A 16519-nucleotide genomic window follows, 5' to 3' on the forward strand; every position below is an offset into this window, starting at 1 on the left:
GAAGGTGAAATTTGTCTTAAAATAAAATAATTATAATCTACATAGTTATAAATAATTGTAAGAAGTTTGTGGAAGCATTGTTTAAAGTGTTTAAATGGCTAATTCCAAAGCATCATTATTAAACATTAACTGAACTAATAATAACAAAATGTGATGTTGTAACAGGAAAACATGTTGGCAAGCAGCATATCCTGCCAACTTGTTTCTAGAAGACTGTTTCTACTATTGCATGCTACTAAGTATTTAAAGTGAAGAAATGTTATATTTGCGTATAAGCAAACTGAATCATTATTTTAACAAGTTTGTTTAGTGTTGATAGTAATTGTATGTTGTAAGAGGTTTCCTGCAGGAAACAAAGGCATGTTGTTTCCATGAAAGCAAGTTACTTTCTGACCACTGGGTCATGCTGTCACTAGAGAAATATGTGCAGGTGGCTAACCTCTCTGGGAAGCATAACATTCCAGCAGAACCCAGACTCGATATCTCAAGTAACCTGGGCAATAAGATTAATGACTATATTTGTTTCAATAATATAGTAGAACATTGTGAGCTTTGGTACTACCTAATCCACTGTGCACTGTGTTATTTAGAATGAGGTAATGGGAATAGTTAGCTAGAATAGTTGCTGGTTCTCACATCTGCTTGGGGTATATAAAGAAGCCCCTGAAACAAGCTGCCCTAGATAGCAAGAGACTGAACGATAGGCTTGCAGGAAATCGGAGGGTGGAGGAAGGATATGAGCCGATGTCTGCAGGGGTGGAATTTAAGACGAGATGGTGGTAAGTATGAACACAAAGAAGAGATAAAAGGGGGGCAAGGGGTTGCCTTTGCTTGGGGCTTTGCGGGTTTGAGGGTGGCTGGGGAGGGACGGGTGGGTAACGTTGCCCAAAAGTGGGGGGAGGGAGGGGTAGCATACGAACCAGGAGAGGGTCAGGTGTTGGTGGAGAGTAAAATGCCGAGAAAATCATATCAAAATATAATAAAGAGGGTTACCTGTTTAGAATGCTCGGAGGGGAGGGTCTGATGCAGGACGGGCTCCTGGGGAATGTCTAAATGCTCATTCTGCCAGAGTGGGTGACACCATGGGGTAGAAACCCAAGTAGTGAGAGTGGGGGTGGACCCACATCCTGGGGAGGACTAATGCCATCCAATAGAGGGAACTGTATCCCTCGAGAGAAAGGGTGGCTCCCAGGGCATTGGGGCAGTTGAGCAAGTTAGGCCCTGAACACTATTCCATCTATCTCTGGAAGTGGCTCCTCAGGAAACGGAGGTTGGCTATCACTGAGGGCACTAAGGTGGAAGGGAAAATGGACGTTAAATGTGTGGAACCAAAGTAAATGGGGGGTAAGAGAGGAGTTTCTTGAGAGTACACAAGGATGGATATAAAACATGTAATATTACACCATAACATATAGGAGATGACAGACTGATAATGTAAACCATAATGTAAAACATAGGATAACTAAAAATGTAAAGAACTGTGTATCCTAAAGTATGCACCATAATGTAAATACAGATGTCACCTTGTTAGAAAGCTAATGTCTCAGACTCTGTACATCACTTTAAGTAAATATGATATGAATAGGGCATAAGAGTATCACTGTGGAAGGGAAAAGGTTTTCTGGTGGATGTGTGGGAGTGCTGTATATTATATATATCATTGCTGTGGTCTAGGACTCCTGTGAAGAAAAGCTGAATAATTAGGGGGGGGGGGGGGAAATAGGATGTGGAATTTTTTCAAGTCAACATTCTTTATCTAAGTTCTCTATCTAACTTTATCCAAGTTCTTTATCTATCCTTTAAACTCATCGCTATATGCCATTCCCTAGTAAGGGACCATGACATTATATTGGGCTTCAAATTTCGGGGAGTTCTGGATCACAGAGTGTTTCAACAATGGCAATGGAGGGATACTGGTATGGGATACCAATGACAGATGATATATGACTGACAGGGAGCTGTACAGAACATATGTCCAGGGTACGGACTTTGGCCCAGTGGTTAGGGCGTCCGTCTACCATATGGGAGGTCCGCGGTTCAAACCCCGGGCCTCCTTGACCCGTGTGGAGCTGGCCATGCGCAGTGCTGATGCGTGCAAGGAGTGCCGTGCCACGCAAGGGTGTCCCCCGCGTGGGGGAGCCCCACGCGCAAGGAGTGCGCCCATGAGGAGAGCCGCCCAGCGTGAAAAGAAAGCAGCCTGCCCAGGAACGGCGCCGCCCACACTTCCCGTGCCGCTGATGACAACAGAAGCGGACAAAGAAACAAGACCCAGCAAATGGACACCAAGAACAGACAACCAGGGGGGGGGGGAAATTAAATAAATAAATAAATCTTTAAAAAAAAAAAAAAAAAAAAAAAAAAGAAGCCCCTGAGATTAATAAACTTGTCTGATGAGCTTGAGGCTTCAATGCTTGCAGATCCCCTGAACCCAATCTTTCTTTATCTTTCATTCCTGACACCCTCGGGTCCATCAACTCCGACAAGTGGCGCCCAATGTGGGGTCCGAGGCAATAACTTCAGCAGAGATTCTTCCAAGACAGTATCGGGGACGCAGAAACAGAAAAGCCTTCTTTAAGGTAAGAGCGTCAATCAGCAGTAACCTGGGTTTGGCATTGCTGTGCATAAATATATTTTAATATTGTTTCCACTAGCATCAGGGTATGGGTAATCAGCCAGGATGCTTGGAAGAATATTTACAAGTTTTAAAAATGCTTTTACCTATGGTTGGAGTCACAATAAAAACAGCAGATTTATTGAGCTTTTTGCCTTAGTTCAGAAACATTGTTACTAGTTTCAGCCTCAGGGGCCTAATGTTTTAAATTTGAAACAGTGGAAAGGTGTAATGAAAGCTTTACTAAGAGTATATCAAAGAGGGGAATCCATTCCTTTATCTGTGTGGGCTTTGTGCCAGCAAATTGCTGCCGCCTTAGATCCTTTACAGTCTGAAGAAGGAAAGAAAGATGAAATTACTGTATTTTCTAAGCCCATAAGTAAATTTAAAATGAAAGAAAGTAAATTGGAATAAAAACAGGAGCTTGAGGAGAATGGGGAACCATCAGGTTTTTTTCCCTCATCCTGATATTAACCTTTTCATCAATAAAAGCTCAGTGAAGTGTCTTAATGAAATATCTTCTGTGTATGCAGTACAACCCTCTGCACCTACTAAATTGCCTTCTGTTACTAAGCCTAAATTAGGAATGTCTTCAGATGTTGCCGATGTTTTGCCTTATGTTAAACAATTATTATCTGCTTTCACCGTAACATTACATGCAATACCACCAGATACAAAGAATCTGCAAGGGGGTGTCGAGTTTCATCCCAAGTCAATACCTTTTAAACCATTAGAAGATTTAAAACGGGCAAAAATATCAAATAAAGTCTTTGTTAGTGAAATCAAGCTTGTAAGAAAACTCTCTGTTAAAGTGTTAACTAAGATAAGGAAACTGTTCTGGCAGCAACTCTGCAAACCCCCTGCTGTCTACATGACAATGTGGCTGTGGGCTAGTGGGGGTTAATAGAGTTAAGCCACTGGAAAAAGAGAAAAACATGGCAACATTGGTGTTCACTTTTGTTTCCATGCTAATTCTGATTGGGTTTATTTAACCAAGATAATAAAATTAGTACAAAATTTTTATCAAGGTTTAAAAAGGAATTTTCAGTTTTAAATCAATAGTTTACTCCTGAATTTCAAGTCTCAGTAGAGTCTTACAGAGTAATAATCCAAAAATGTGTGTTCACAGTGTCTAAACTGCTAGATTAGAGTTTAGCTACATTTCTGCTGCTCAAATTATTAACTGATTGCTGATAACTAATAAAAATGTTTCCAAGCACAAGCTTGCATGTTACAGGCAACATGGATTACAGAAGAAATCTTAAAAGGTAAAATTTAAGGAAACAGACTTTGGCCCAGTGGTTAGGGCGTCCGTCTACCATATGGGAGGTCCGCGGTTCAAACCCCGGGCCTCCTTGACCCGTGTGGAGCTGGCCATGCGCAGTGCTGATGCGCGCAAGGAGTGCTGTGCCACACAAGGGTGTCCCCCGCGTGGGGGAGCCCCACGCGCAAGGAGTGCGCCCGTGAGGAAAGCTGCCCAGCGTGAAAAGAAAGAGCAGCCTGCCCAGGAATGGCGCCGCCCACACTTCCCGTGCCGCTGACGACAACAGAAGCGGACAAAGAAACAAGACGCAGCAAAAAGACACCAAGAACAGACAACCAGGGGAGGGGGGGAAATTAAATAAATAAAATAAATCTTTAAAAAAAAAAAAAAAAAGGTAAAATTTAAAATATGCTATAATGGAGAACTTAAAAGCAGCTATACCAAGAAAGTAAGAATTATGAGTCAATTGTAAACTTAATGTTTCTGTTGCTGTGTTGTGATTGTTCTGTGTTTGCCTGTTTGTTCAATGTCAGTGTATATTTTGATACCTCTGGATGGTAATATAAATTAATAAAAATTTATAAAAGAGCTCTATTCAAATGGCCAAAAATTAAATAAGCGCTTATATTAATACTTAAGTTTAAATGTTAATAAGATCTCTACAATGATAAAAATCATAAGTCTTGATTAACAAATTACTATAAGTCCTTTTATAATAAGCTGTTCTTGCCTAGATTAAAATGAATAGCTAATTTTTCTTCACAGGATAATATGAAAGATGTAAAACTTAAATGAATATTAAAAAAGTTAAAAGTTTGTGAGAATGTTAACTGAAATTTAATACATTTTTGCAAAAAGGTGTGTTTTGTCTTAAAGTAGGATGGCTAATTTTCATAAATTCTTGGAACTTAAATGCATGTGGCAATTATAGAAAATATTGTAGTAACTTTAAGTAAAGAAATGTGTTCTGTGAAGGTAAAATTTGTCTTAAAATAATATAATTATAGTCTATATGGTTATAAATAATTATAAAAGGTCTTATGAAGCATTGTTTAAATTAAAGTGTTTAAGTGGCTAATTCCAAAAGGTCACTATTAAACAAACCTGAATTAATAATAATAATAATAAAAGGTAATTTTATAATAGAAAAGCTTGGCTGCAGCCAGCCTCCCTTGACAACTTGCTTCTAGGAAACTCTTTCTGATATTGCATGCTACTAAGTATTTAAAGTAAAGAAAAGTTCATTATTTTAACAAGCTTGTTTAGTGTTGATGGTATTATGTTATAAGAAGTTTGCTTGATAACTTTGTATGTGGGCTATATGAAATGTGTTTTTATTATTAAGGAAACAGGAGATGATTTTGTCCTAAGATAAAATGATTGGTTATTAAGAAAGAGTAAAATATGGAACAAAACCTGAGTGAATACTGAAAGTGCAGAAGGTTCGTGGAAAAGGAATTTTTATGGTTAAAGTTAAATAAGATTTGATGGGTCTATCTATAAAATTTTAAAGGCTTTAGTATCAAGTAGTATACTAATGCAAAGTTAAAATTTTCTTCTTTCTCAAAGCCTCTCAAATTATTAATCTGTTTTGGTAAAAGTTTTTATCCTCAATAATCAGTATACAAAGAAAGTCTGTTTTATCAAAATAGCTTCTTGTGCTTTAACCTCATCATTTCCTCAGTGTTCCAAGAAGGAAAAGTTTTATCTCTTTTAAAGGAACATAATGTTCAAAACTGCTTTCTCAAAACCAAATCCTGAACAGTAGCCTTTTATTCCAAACTAATTATAAAAGATTTGTTCTTTTACCTTGAAAGAAAAATTAAAGTAATAGTTGAATTCATTTAATATGTTATAAGTTGAATAGAAGGTGTTTTAAAGTGTTATAAAATTAACAAGTTTTTTCTTTCCTTTAACCCTCTGTTAATTAAAGTTGTATGAGTAAAAGATTTCTATAAATGCTTAAGAGTGTATAAAGTTACCAATATTTCAGCATAATATTAAAGAAAAGTACAATGTGGTTAATTATGGTTTTAATTATTATAAAAGAGTATGTGTCACAGAAACAATCTCTTATCATAGATTAAAGTAACAGCACTGTAGTATGCAGCAATCCCAAACATTGCTAGTTTGTTGCAAAAAGTTAATGTCCAGCTGTGTTGCTATCACTTTGTTTTAAAACTTGCTAAGACTTTCTTTAGTGTCTTCTTAGACAAATCAAGCCAGCTGCATTCCTCTATCTGTAAAAAACCCGACAATAAACTTTTGCAGTGCTTTTCAGGGCTATGTGCATAGCCCAACCATCTTGTACAGTATTTACTGATAGTAATAGTAATAAAAAAGCAACATACGTTACTTCTCAAAAAGAACAGGTTTGGCAAACTCCTTATTCATCTGCTAAACACACAGAGCTTTCAGCTGTCATTAAGGTTTTACAAATGTTTTGAGAGCCCTTGAACATTGTCTCTGACTTTGAATATGTATGTCTTACTGTCAAGAATATTGAAACAGCTCATATCTTTGCTACTGATGAATTATCTCAACTTTTCACTGACTTGCAACATCTCATCAGGTTAAGACAGTATCCTATTTACATTACTCATATATGCTCTCATACCTCTTTGCCTGGTCCTATGACAGCAAATAATGCTAGAGCTAATTTTTTAGTAGGGTGTTTACAAAGTGCTAGTGATTACCATGCTTTAACTCACATTAATGCTAAAGGCCTGCAAAATAAATATCAAAAGTTAACAAGACTACAGGCACAAGAAATTATTCGCACTTGTCCTACTTGTGGACCACTGACAGCGGTGCCTTTTCAGGCTGGAACTAATCACAGAGGCCTGACTCCTAATCAACTGTGGCAGATGGATGTTATTCACATACCATCCTTTGGTAAACTACAATATGTTCATGTTTATATTGACACTTATTCTCATTTTATGTGGGCTACTGCACAAAGTGGTGAACGTTTTCATCATGTTCGTTCACATTTATGGTCTGCTTTTGCTGTAATGGGATGCCCTCTGAAAATTAAAACTGATAATAGACCTTACATTAGTAAATCCTTTGAATCTTTCTGTTTAAAATATGGTATTGAACATGTTACCAGCATTCCTTATAATCCTACAGGTCAAGCCATAGTTGAAAGCAGCCATCATACCCTAAAAACTATGCTTTTAAAACAAAAAGGGGGAGATGATTGTATTATAACACCAAAAGATCAATTGGCAAAAGCTTTATTTACTTTAAATTTTCTTGATGTTTATAATTCATTGACACCTGCGCAATGTCACTTTGGAAAATGTCAAACATCTACAGTGGACGCAGGAAATGAAGATCAACCAATATTCTGGAAAGATATTTTAAGCAATGAATGGAAAAAAGGCAGGATTAAAGTGTGGTGGTGAGGCTATGCTATTATCATTTCAGAAAATGGAGAACAAATTTGGTTACCTGTGAAGAGGATTAAACCCCAGAATGAAGAGATGGGGTCTCCTGCAACTCTGATGATGGTGATTGTAAGTAATGAAGAAGCTGCCGGTAATTACACTTATTGGGCCTATATACCTAACCCCCCATTACTTAACGTGTTAACCTGGAAAGATCCATTCTTTCATATATATCTGAATAAGACCCATATATTCCCTGGACCAATTGATGATCGATTGCCAATTAAACCCTATGAAGAAGGACAAATAATTGATAATCTCGTATTACCATTTGATTATTGACCCTTATGCATTGTTAACCATCCTTCCAGTATGTGTGTTAAAAATCGGGCCATACCACTCTCACAGCCAAACTCAGCGTGTAGATGCGATGCATTCCCCCCAGCGTGGGACACGACACCCGGGGATGAGCCTCCCTGGCACCGAGGGATCACTACCACATACAAGCTGAAGAAGCAACTAGAAAATGACCTTGAATTAAAGATTCAATGCGGAACAGCAGAATATACCTGTCTACATATAATAACATGACTTCGGGAAGCTGTTTGACCTAATGTAAGGGGGAAATGGAAAGGAGAAATGAGATTATAAGGCTGTGAGTCTCTAAAAAAGAGTCTGGAGGTTGTCAGAAGGAATAGCCCTATGTACAACTGAACAGAGTCTAAGAGACAGATAAGGTAGATACAACCCCAGGTATTGGTTCTTTTGAGGGATAAAGAGACCCACGGGTTCTATGGTCATGGCAGAAGGGGTTCACTGCCATGACAGATGGCCCTTCTTTGGAGCTGGTGTTTCTGCGTGATGGAATTGGACTCAGAGGGGATCTCTTTTCACAAGACTTGCATGCTACTTTATTGGAATTGTAGTTGGTGCTGGGTTTAAGATATATGTAGGGGATTTGAATCTCTGGACTGAAAATATGACACCCAGGCCCAGAGCCTCAACAGACTTCAGCTCCTACACTTTGATTTATTGGGCTTACTCCACTCAGCTAACATGGAGTTGAAGAAGGTCAACCACCACAACATGGACCTAGAGTGTCTACAACTGGAAGCGGGAGGAGTGCATCCAGTACCCATGTGGAATCTAAGCTCTCACTTGACATAGATGTGCAATGGACACAACCAATCCAATGTCCACAGAGAAAATGTGGAATGGGTGTGGGAACGGTAGTCATGGTGGCTGCTGGGTGTGGGGAACGGGAGGAAGAGATGAGATGTGGAGGCGTTTTTGGGACGTGGAGTTGTCCTGGATAGTGCTTCACGGACAATTACGGGACATTGTAGATCCCCCCAGGGCCCACTGGATGGAACGTGAGAGAGTCTGGGCTATGATGTGGACCATTGACTATGGGGTGCAGTGATGCTCAGAGATGAACTTACCAGGTGCAATGGATGTGTCATGATGATGGGAGAGAGTGTTGCTGTGGGGGGAGTGGGGGGCTGGGGCAGTGGGGTTGAATGGGACCTCATATTTTTCATAATGTAATTTAAAAAAAAATAATAAATAATTTTTTAAAAATCGGGCCATAATTATCTTCAAAAATAATAATACTCAGCTTATTGTGACTTTATTTCCCTCTTTCAATTTATTCATGACCAAAAATCCTACTTATGATTGTCCGCAAAAAGACAATAGGGATAAAGAAGGATGGCAAGAGTGCCATATAGGAAGAGGATCTGCCATTTTTAATGATTCCTATGGAATAGTGTGGGAAAGTGCCCCTATGGGGAGTTCCATTGAATATAATGACAGATTTATTTGGCATGGTCTAAATAGTAAAGGACAACAAAAAATAATTTTTACTAAAAATAATAATATTTGGAAACAGAAAGGGAAATGGATCCCTTCTCCATGGTGTAACATTACATCTATACATAAATAAAAGAATTTGTGGAAAGTTTTTCTAAGACTAGCTCCTACTATAGAATGGATTGGGAATAATAGTAAGAATGGTCAATATCTGCATTTAGATCAAATTCATCATTTTCAATCGTGTGTAAAAGATTCTTATGTGTTTGTGGTCAGAAAATTAACTATAACCAAGAATGCTCTATTTTATAAAAGTGGGGCCTTGCATACTTGTTTGTCTGAGAATATTTTACAGAATGGAGATTTCATTACAATGGCTTGAAGGCGGTAAGGAGTGTGGATCCCAGTGTGACTGAACTGAATTTGGCAATTGTCACCTGAGAGTCAACTGCTGTTCCATATGGCTCAAGAAATCCTGAAGCGCTCAAAGCGATTTGTGGGACTGATAATAGCTGGCATATTAAGATTGATTGGTGTCACTGAAGCTGCCGCTATAGCTACCATGGCCTTGCATGAGATGGTGCAGACTCAACAATATGTGCATGAATGGCATAAGAATGCTAGTGACTTATGGCATAGTCAAGAACATATTGATGGAGAATTAAACAGTAGAGTTAATGATTTAGAATCAGCTGTTTTGCATATTGGAGATCAACTGTATAATTTAAACTTAAGGGGATTGAAATGGGATTGGAATGAAAGTAACTTTTGTATTACTCCACTTGCTTATAATAATTCTATGTTTAATTGGGAAAAGATTAAAAATCATTTGATAGGTAATAAAGGTAATATGTCATTAGAAATAGAAGAATTACAAAAAAAAGATATTAGAAATGTCCCATAATTAGATTTATGTAGCTGAAGGTAAAGATATCTTTAATGATTTGATTTCTCATTTTAATAAGTTTATTCCAGTAGATTGCTGGAAGTCTCAACATTTTTATCAGCATTAGGAATAGGATTTTGTGTATTAATCTTGTTGCTCATTGTTGTCGCTTTCCTGGGACGAGGAGTATGCCGAAGACTGCACCATGTTGATGCAATGGGACAAGCTAATAATTTGGTACTTTCAAAAAGTCTAATATAGCTCCCATGGTCAGAACGCTTGGCTGGTAGTCAATGATGGGTAAGACTCTCAGAGGAGGGCAACCTAAGACAGGCACAGCCACCCTGACTAAAACAAAAAGGGGGAAATGTGGGAAACAAAGGCATGTTGTTTCCATGGAAGCAAGTTACTTTCTGACCACTGGGTCATGCTGTCCCTAGAGATATATGTGCAGGAGGCTAATTTCTCTGGAAACATAACTTTCCAGCAGAACTCAGACTTGATATCTCAAGTAACCTGGGCAACAAGATTAATGAGTGTATTTGTTTCAATAATATAATAGAACATTATGAGCTTTGGTAAATACCTAATCCACTGTGCACTGTGTTATTTAGAATGAGATAATGGGAATGGTTAGCTAGAATAGTTGCTGGTTCTCACAACTGCTTGGGGTATATAAAGAAGCCCCTGAGATTAATAAATTTGTCTGATGAGCTTGAGGCTTCAATGCTCGCAGATCCCCTGAACACAACCTTTCTTTATCTTTCATTCCTGATACCCTCGAGTCCATCAACTCCAGAAGTTTCCTTGCAGACAGTTTCCAAAATCATTTTGGTAAGCTTGCAGACAGTTTCCAAAATCATTTTGGTAACATAAGACAAAATGGTTGGTTATTAAGAAAGAGTAAGAAAGAGTAAAATGTGGGACAAAACCTGAATGAACACAGAAAGTACAGAAGGTTGTGCAAAAGGAATTTTTTGGTTAAAGTTGAGTCCGATCTAATGGGTCTATCTATAAAGTTTTAAACCTTTAATAGCAAATATTATACCAAGTTAAATTTTGTTATTTCTCAAAGTTTCTCAAGTAATTAGGCTGTTTTAGTAAAAATTTGTAAAGAGTTCTTCTTCTGAATAATCAGTATACCAAGAAAAGTCTGTTTTTTCAAAGTAGCTTCTTGTAATTTAGCCTTATCGTTTCCTTGGTTTTCTAAGAAAAAGCAAGGCTTATCACTTTTGGAGGAATGTAGTATTCAAACCTACTTTCTCAAAGTCAGATCCTGAAAAGTATCTTTTTCTTTCAAACTATTGCAAAAGATTTGTTCTTTTACCTTGAAAAAATTAAAATAATAAAATAGTTAAGTTCCTTTGATATGTTCTGGGTTGAATGGAAAATGGTTGAAAGTGTTATAAGTGTTAAAGAGATTCTTTATCCCTCTGTTAATTAAAGTTGTGAAGCAGGCTAATAAGATAGGGAATTAATAGATGGATCTGGAATCTGACAGGGAGTCCACATGGACATCAGAAACCCCAAAGATGGCTACTGGAGGAATCCCACCCCAGGATTCTGCTACCTTGAACAAGGACTCCTTCCTGAGAACAAGGAAAAACCCGGATGTTCCCTAGAAACTTTATCATTGAGTCCTCACTAAGGAATTGATGAGAGGGGAAATCAATCCAAACAGCAAACAGCTGGAACCCCCTCCCTTCCATTAGTAAAGGGGGGGAATAATTAGCAATTTAAAAGGAAGCCAGGAGGCTTGAGTGCGCTCTCTCTCACCTTACACTTTTGCCTGTGGACGTGTCCTGCCCTCTGCATGCCACTTTTGCCATTTTTCCTCTGCCATGTGACCACACAAGTAACCCTGGGGACTTATAATCTATAATGGGGAATTGTAGCTTGTAAATTAGCCCACTTCATCCCTTTTCATCCCCTTCCTCACTACCTGGGATGCCTGCTCTGTTATTTTCTGTTATTTTATCCCATTTCTCGTCCCTCCCTACCTGAATAAATTACTGGCCTAACTCACCTGGTGTGCTCTTGAAATTCATTTCTGCAGCATAGCCAAGAACCTAGACGGAATCTGGTCACAACAGTGTGGACTTAGTAAGGGGCTCATGGTTTTCACCTGACTGGCAAAGGGTCCATGGGACAAAAATTGTTTAAAAACCCTGGCTTAAAGGGTCGACTAAGACAACAGTTTTAGGAGAATACTCTGAGAGTTTGGGATGCTCTGCACCAGGATGTAGCTTATGTATTGAACCATGGCAGATATGTGATGCTTTGTCCTCAGTAGCCATAAAAAGGCTGGGAGCAAAGGGATGACAGAAGATTTGGCCTTTTTACCATTACTCCCTCTTGCAGAATTTGAGCTTCCCATCCCTGCAACTTTAAACTTTATTGCCTTAGAGCTCTTGGTTCTTGAATGAATCAGGACAGTTCCACCAGGAAGACAATGATGAAGAAATGCTCTAGACTTCAGTCCTTCAGAAAAATAATATTAGAAACTTTCTGTAGTTTCTCAGAGATCCTGGCAGAATTGATTCCGTTTCCTGAAGCACTGACCTTACTATTAATGATAACCCTTTGTTGAATCTCTTCCCTTTTTCATCTTACTTTGTTCACTCCCTCATTTCTATTTTCTGGAGTCATCTCCCCAAAAAACTACCTGCACCCAAATCCTAGTTCAGACTCTGCTCTCAGGCAGGATGTCTATATAAATAGTATATATGCCACAGATTCTCTCTAACCCAGGAAGAAATCATAGTTTTACTTAATATGACCAGATACTTGGGATATTGTATCCTGACTTTTCTTCCTTGCATTTCTATTCAGCCAGAGGGTGAGGAAAATGAAGATTTGAAGATTATAGAGTTGAAGGGATCTTCATCCATGTACATCAAATGAAGATTATAGAGTTGATTAGTGTCTAGGGCTTTCCTTTTAATGAGTAAATCGACACTATTGTAGCAGGTGTGCTTGTCACCTCAAAGTAAGCATAAAAACCATGGATCTTGTTGAGTTTTTATCCAGTGAGAGGGTCTTTCAATAAGTAAAGTTTAAAAATTAGTGAGAAGACTAAAATAGAGTTGCTTTTTAATTGTTTCTCAAGATGTGAGTTTTTAGCATAATACCTACATTTACAAAGTTACTTCTCCACAGATGTCCATTGTTGTTGGAAACTGAGGCATGGTGGTCTCACAAAGGGAGACGTGCTGTTTCCATGGCTACGCTTTTAACATAGGAATGCAGCGATTAAGCCTTTCGAGTCAACAAGACAGAGCTGTCCCGGGCAGAGAGAAATATGAGCAAACACACTTTGTAGTTTGAAAGGAATACTAAATCTTTGTACTTTGAGATAAGTTCTTTAATTTACGAGTCTTGTTAATGGGTAGTTACACTGCTTGTTATCTCGATAGTTTGAGTATATATAATGCCACGTGTAGAAAATAAAGTTGTCTGAGGAGTGACTACTCGCAGAGCCCCTGATCCCAGTTCTCTCTTTCTTTCTCTTTGTTTCACTCTCTCCTTTTCTCTTTCTTTCATTCCCGATACCCTTTGGGTCCAAATCTCCAACACATTGTATCATGGTTTATAATAGAAATAAAAGAGGAAAGAACATAAACATGCAATAGTCGAGAATAATGTACATGCACATGTAGCTATGGTATATGCATAGAAAGCAATGCTAGGCCACCATTAAAAACAAGTAAGCTGGGAAGCAGATATGGCTCAAGGGGTAGGCTGCCCACTTACCACATGGGAGGTCCCGGGTTCTGTTCCTGTGCCTCCAAAAGAAGAAAAGAAAGACAGCGAGCTGACTCAGTGAAAGGGCACAACAAAGAGACACAACGAGAGACACAACAAGCAGGGAACAGAGGTGGCTCAAGCAATTGGGTACCTCCCTCCCACATGGAAGGTCCTGGGTTTGCTTCCTGGTGCCTCCTAAAAAGAATCCAGGGAGACACAGGGAGTACACAATGAACAGACACAGAAAGCAGAGAGCAAGTATAAACAAGGGAAGGGGGGAGACATAAATCTTTTAAAATGAGTAAGATCATCTATAGGTTTTCATCTATAAAGCATGGCTATAATACATTTCTGAGTTAGATGGCTAAGTTTCTGGGGGAGTGGAGTTACAGGGGATTGAATGTGGGACCTTGTACATGCAAAGCTGTCATTCAACCCCTGAGCTACACCCACTCTGCTAGATGGCTAATTTTTATCTAGGTAATGTATTAGTGATATTGACCTGTATTTTTTCTTTCTGGGTCTAGGTTCAGGGTTTCATGTAAAAAAGTCTTATAAAATCAATTGGGGAACATTCCCTTTTTTCTTTGAAAGAGTTTTTCTAGGATTTGTTTTCTGACCCTAGAACATATCTGTACAACCCTCTGGGCCTAGTGATTTTTTTTAATTGATAGAGATTTAAGAAGAGGAGAAGAAAATGAGGAAGGGAGAAGAAAGAACAACAATGACACTACCAGAGCAATGGTAGAGCAGGACAACTCCTGCACTGGATGGCAAGCCTTATCACGAAGCTACAGCAATGAACACAGTGTGGTACTGGAGCAACCGGGCACAGACAGGCCAGTGAAGCAGAACAGAGAGTCCAGAAATAGAGCCACACATATAAAATCACCTGATTTATGACAAAGATGTTACTGTAGTACTGTGGGAAAAGAATATCTTCAAAAAGTGATGCTGGGCCAACTGAATGTTCATATGGAGAAAAGGAATCTTAACCCCTACTTTAGAGCATACACACAAGTCAATGAATGATAGGTAAGGCAATGCTTTTAAAAATAAAACATGGGAAGTATAAGGACACCCACACAAAAGCTTACCATAGAGGGAGAAAAATGGATAAATGGCACTACAGTAAAATAAAAACTTCTGTTCTTAAAATGCTCAATAAAGGAGTGAAAAGGTAAGCTATAAAATGAGAGAAGATATTTATAATATACACCTGTCCAAAAAATGACTGATCCAGCATATATAAATAACTTGTACAAATGAGTAAGAAACAAGCAGAAAAACAGAGAGAAAATACAGGCAAAAGATTTGAACAGACATTTTACAAAAGAAGATATGCAATTGGCCAATAAACATGTGAAATGGCACTAAATTTCGTTATTCATTAAAGAAAATGCAAATTAAAATCACGGCTCAATATCACCACACACCCATGAAAATGATTAAAATAAAAAGTGTTGCAAAGATGTGAAGCAACTGGAATTCTTATTCACTGCAGATAAGAATGTAAACAGGTGCAATTATTTTGAAAATTCTTTGGTAATAGCTCTAAAGCTGAACATCACATACTCTGTGATCGAGTATTTTCACTCCTTAAGAATATACCAGATGGAAACGCATATATATATGTTCACTAAAAAAAGTACAGGAATATTTGTAACATTACTTATGATATTAATAACTGGAAATAACTCAGAAGTTCAACAGTAGAATAGTCAGATAACTTGAGGGCGATTCATACACAGCTGAATGAACTAGAACTGTACCCATCTACAAAGATGAATATAAAAAATATTGAATGAGGGAAGCAGATGTGGCTCAAGCGACTGAGCTCTCACCTACCACACGGGAGGTTTCTAGATTTGGTTTCCAGTGCCTCCTAAAGAAGATGGGCAAGACAGCGAGCTGGAGCGACGGGCTGGCACAGCGATCTGGCATAACAAGAGACTGAAGGAGCAAAACACAATGAGAGATATAACAAAGCAGGGAGTGGAGGTGGCTCAAGCAATTAGGCACCTCCCTCCCACATGGGAGATCCTGGGTCTGGTTCCTAGTACCTCCTAAAAAGAAAAGAAGACAAGATATGATGGATAGACCCAGCAAATGCAAACAATGAGGTGGTGGGGAGAAATAAAATAAATCTTTAAAAAATATATTGAATCAAATATGTAAATCAGAAAAGACTACAAAGGTATTATTCATTTTTATAATGTAGAATATTCAAAACCAAGTATAAGTTTTAGGGAAACCTAAATTATATATTGTTTTAAGGCATAACACAATAAAACTAAAGAGGAGAATAAGAAAATGATTCATAAAATTTCAAGGTAGTAGGAGGCAATCAGTGAGGTGAACAAAGGGGAGTTCTTATATGTTATTACGCATAACTTACCCCCACCCCTAACTCTTACCCATCTGGTAGATGGGTGCATGGGTGTTTGTTTAAATGCTAAAGATATATATTATGAATTTTTCTTTGGTATGATTTATTTCAAAAGTAAACAATTTGAGAAGTCAACAGAACCCATCCTCCTGGTAATTTTCTGCCAGCTCTCTCAAAAGTTCCAGCCTTCTGGGCATTTGGTCAGAGTCCACAGAGGAGAGTGAAACTTTCCTAACTGGTTTGTCTTAGTTTCCAGGCTGCTAAGACAAGCACCATACGATGGGTGGCTTACCAGAGAAACCCATTGACTCATGGTTTGTTTCCTCCTGAGTCAGTAGGTTCCAAATGACCTGCAAACCTTGGGTTCCTTGGCTTTCCTGGACCATGGCCATATCCTCTCCTCCCCTTCTGTTCCCTT

General features: G+C 38.4%; 1 long non-coding RNA gene across 1 annotated transcript; it reads left to right on the forward strand.

Moving 5' to 3' along the window:
• The first annotated feature begins 1744 nt into the window (after positions 1-1744).
• Positions 1745-8735, forward strand: LOC131275851 (uncharacterized). The gene is made up of 3 exons (XR_009183319.2): positions 1745-2576; positions 7308-7396; positions 7639-8735. It is a non-coding gene; the product is annotated as an uncharacterized lncRNA (long non-coding RNA).
• The last annotated feature ends 7784 nt before the right edge of the window (positions 8736-16519 follow it).

This window comes from Dasypus novemcinctus, chromosome 24, assembly GCF_030445035.2.
Source record: "Dasypus novemcinctus isolate mDasNov1 chromosome 24, mDasNov1.1.hap2, whole genome shotgun sequence".
NCBI classification, from domain to species: Eukaryota; Metazoa; Chordata; class Mammalia; order Cingulata; family Dasypodidae; genus Dasypus; species Dasypus novemcinctus.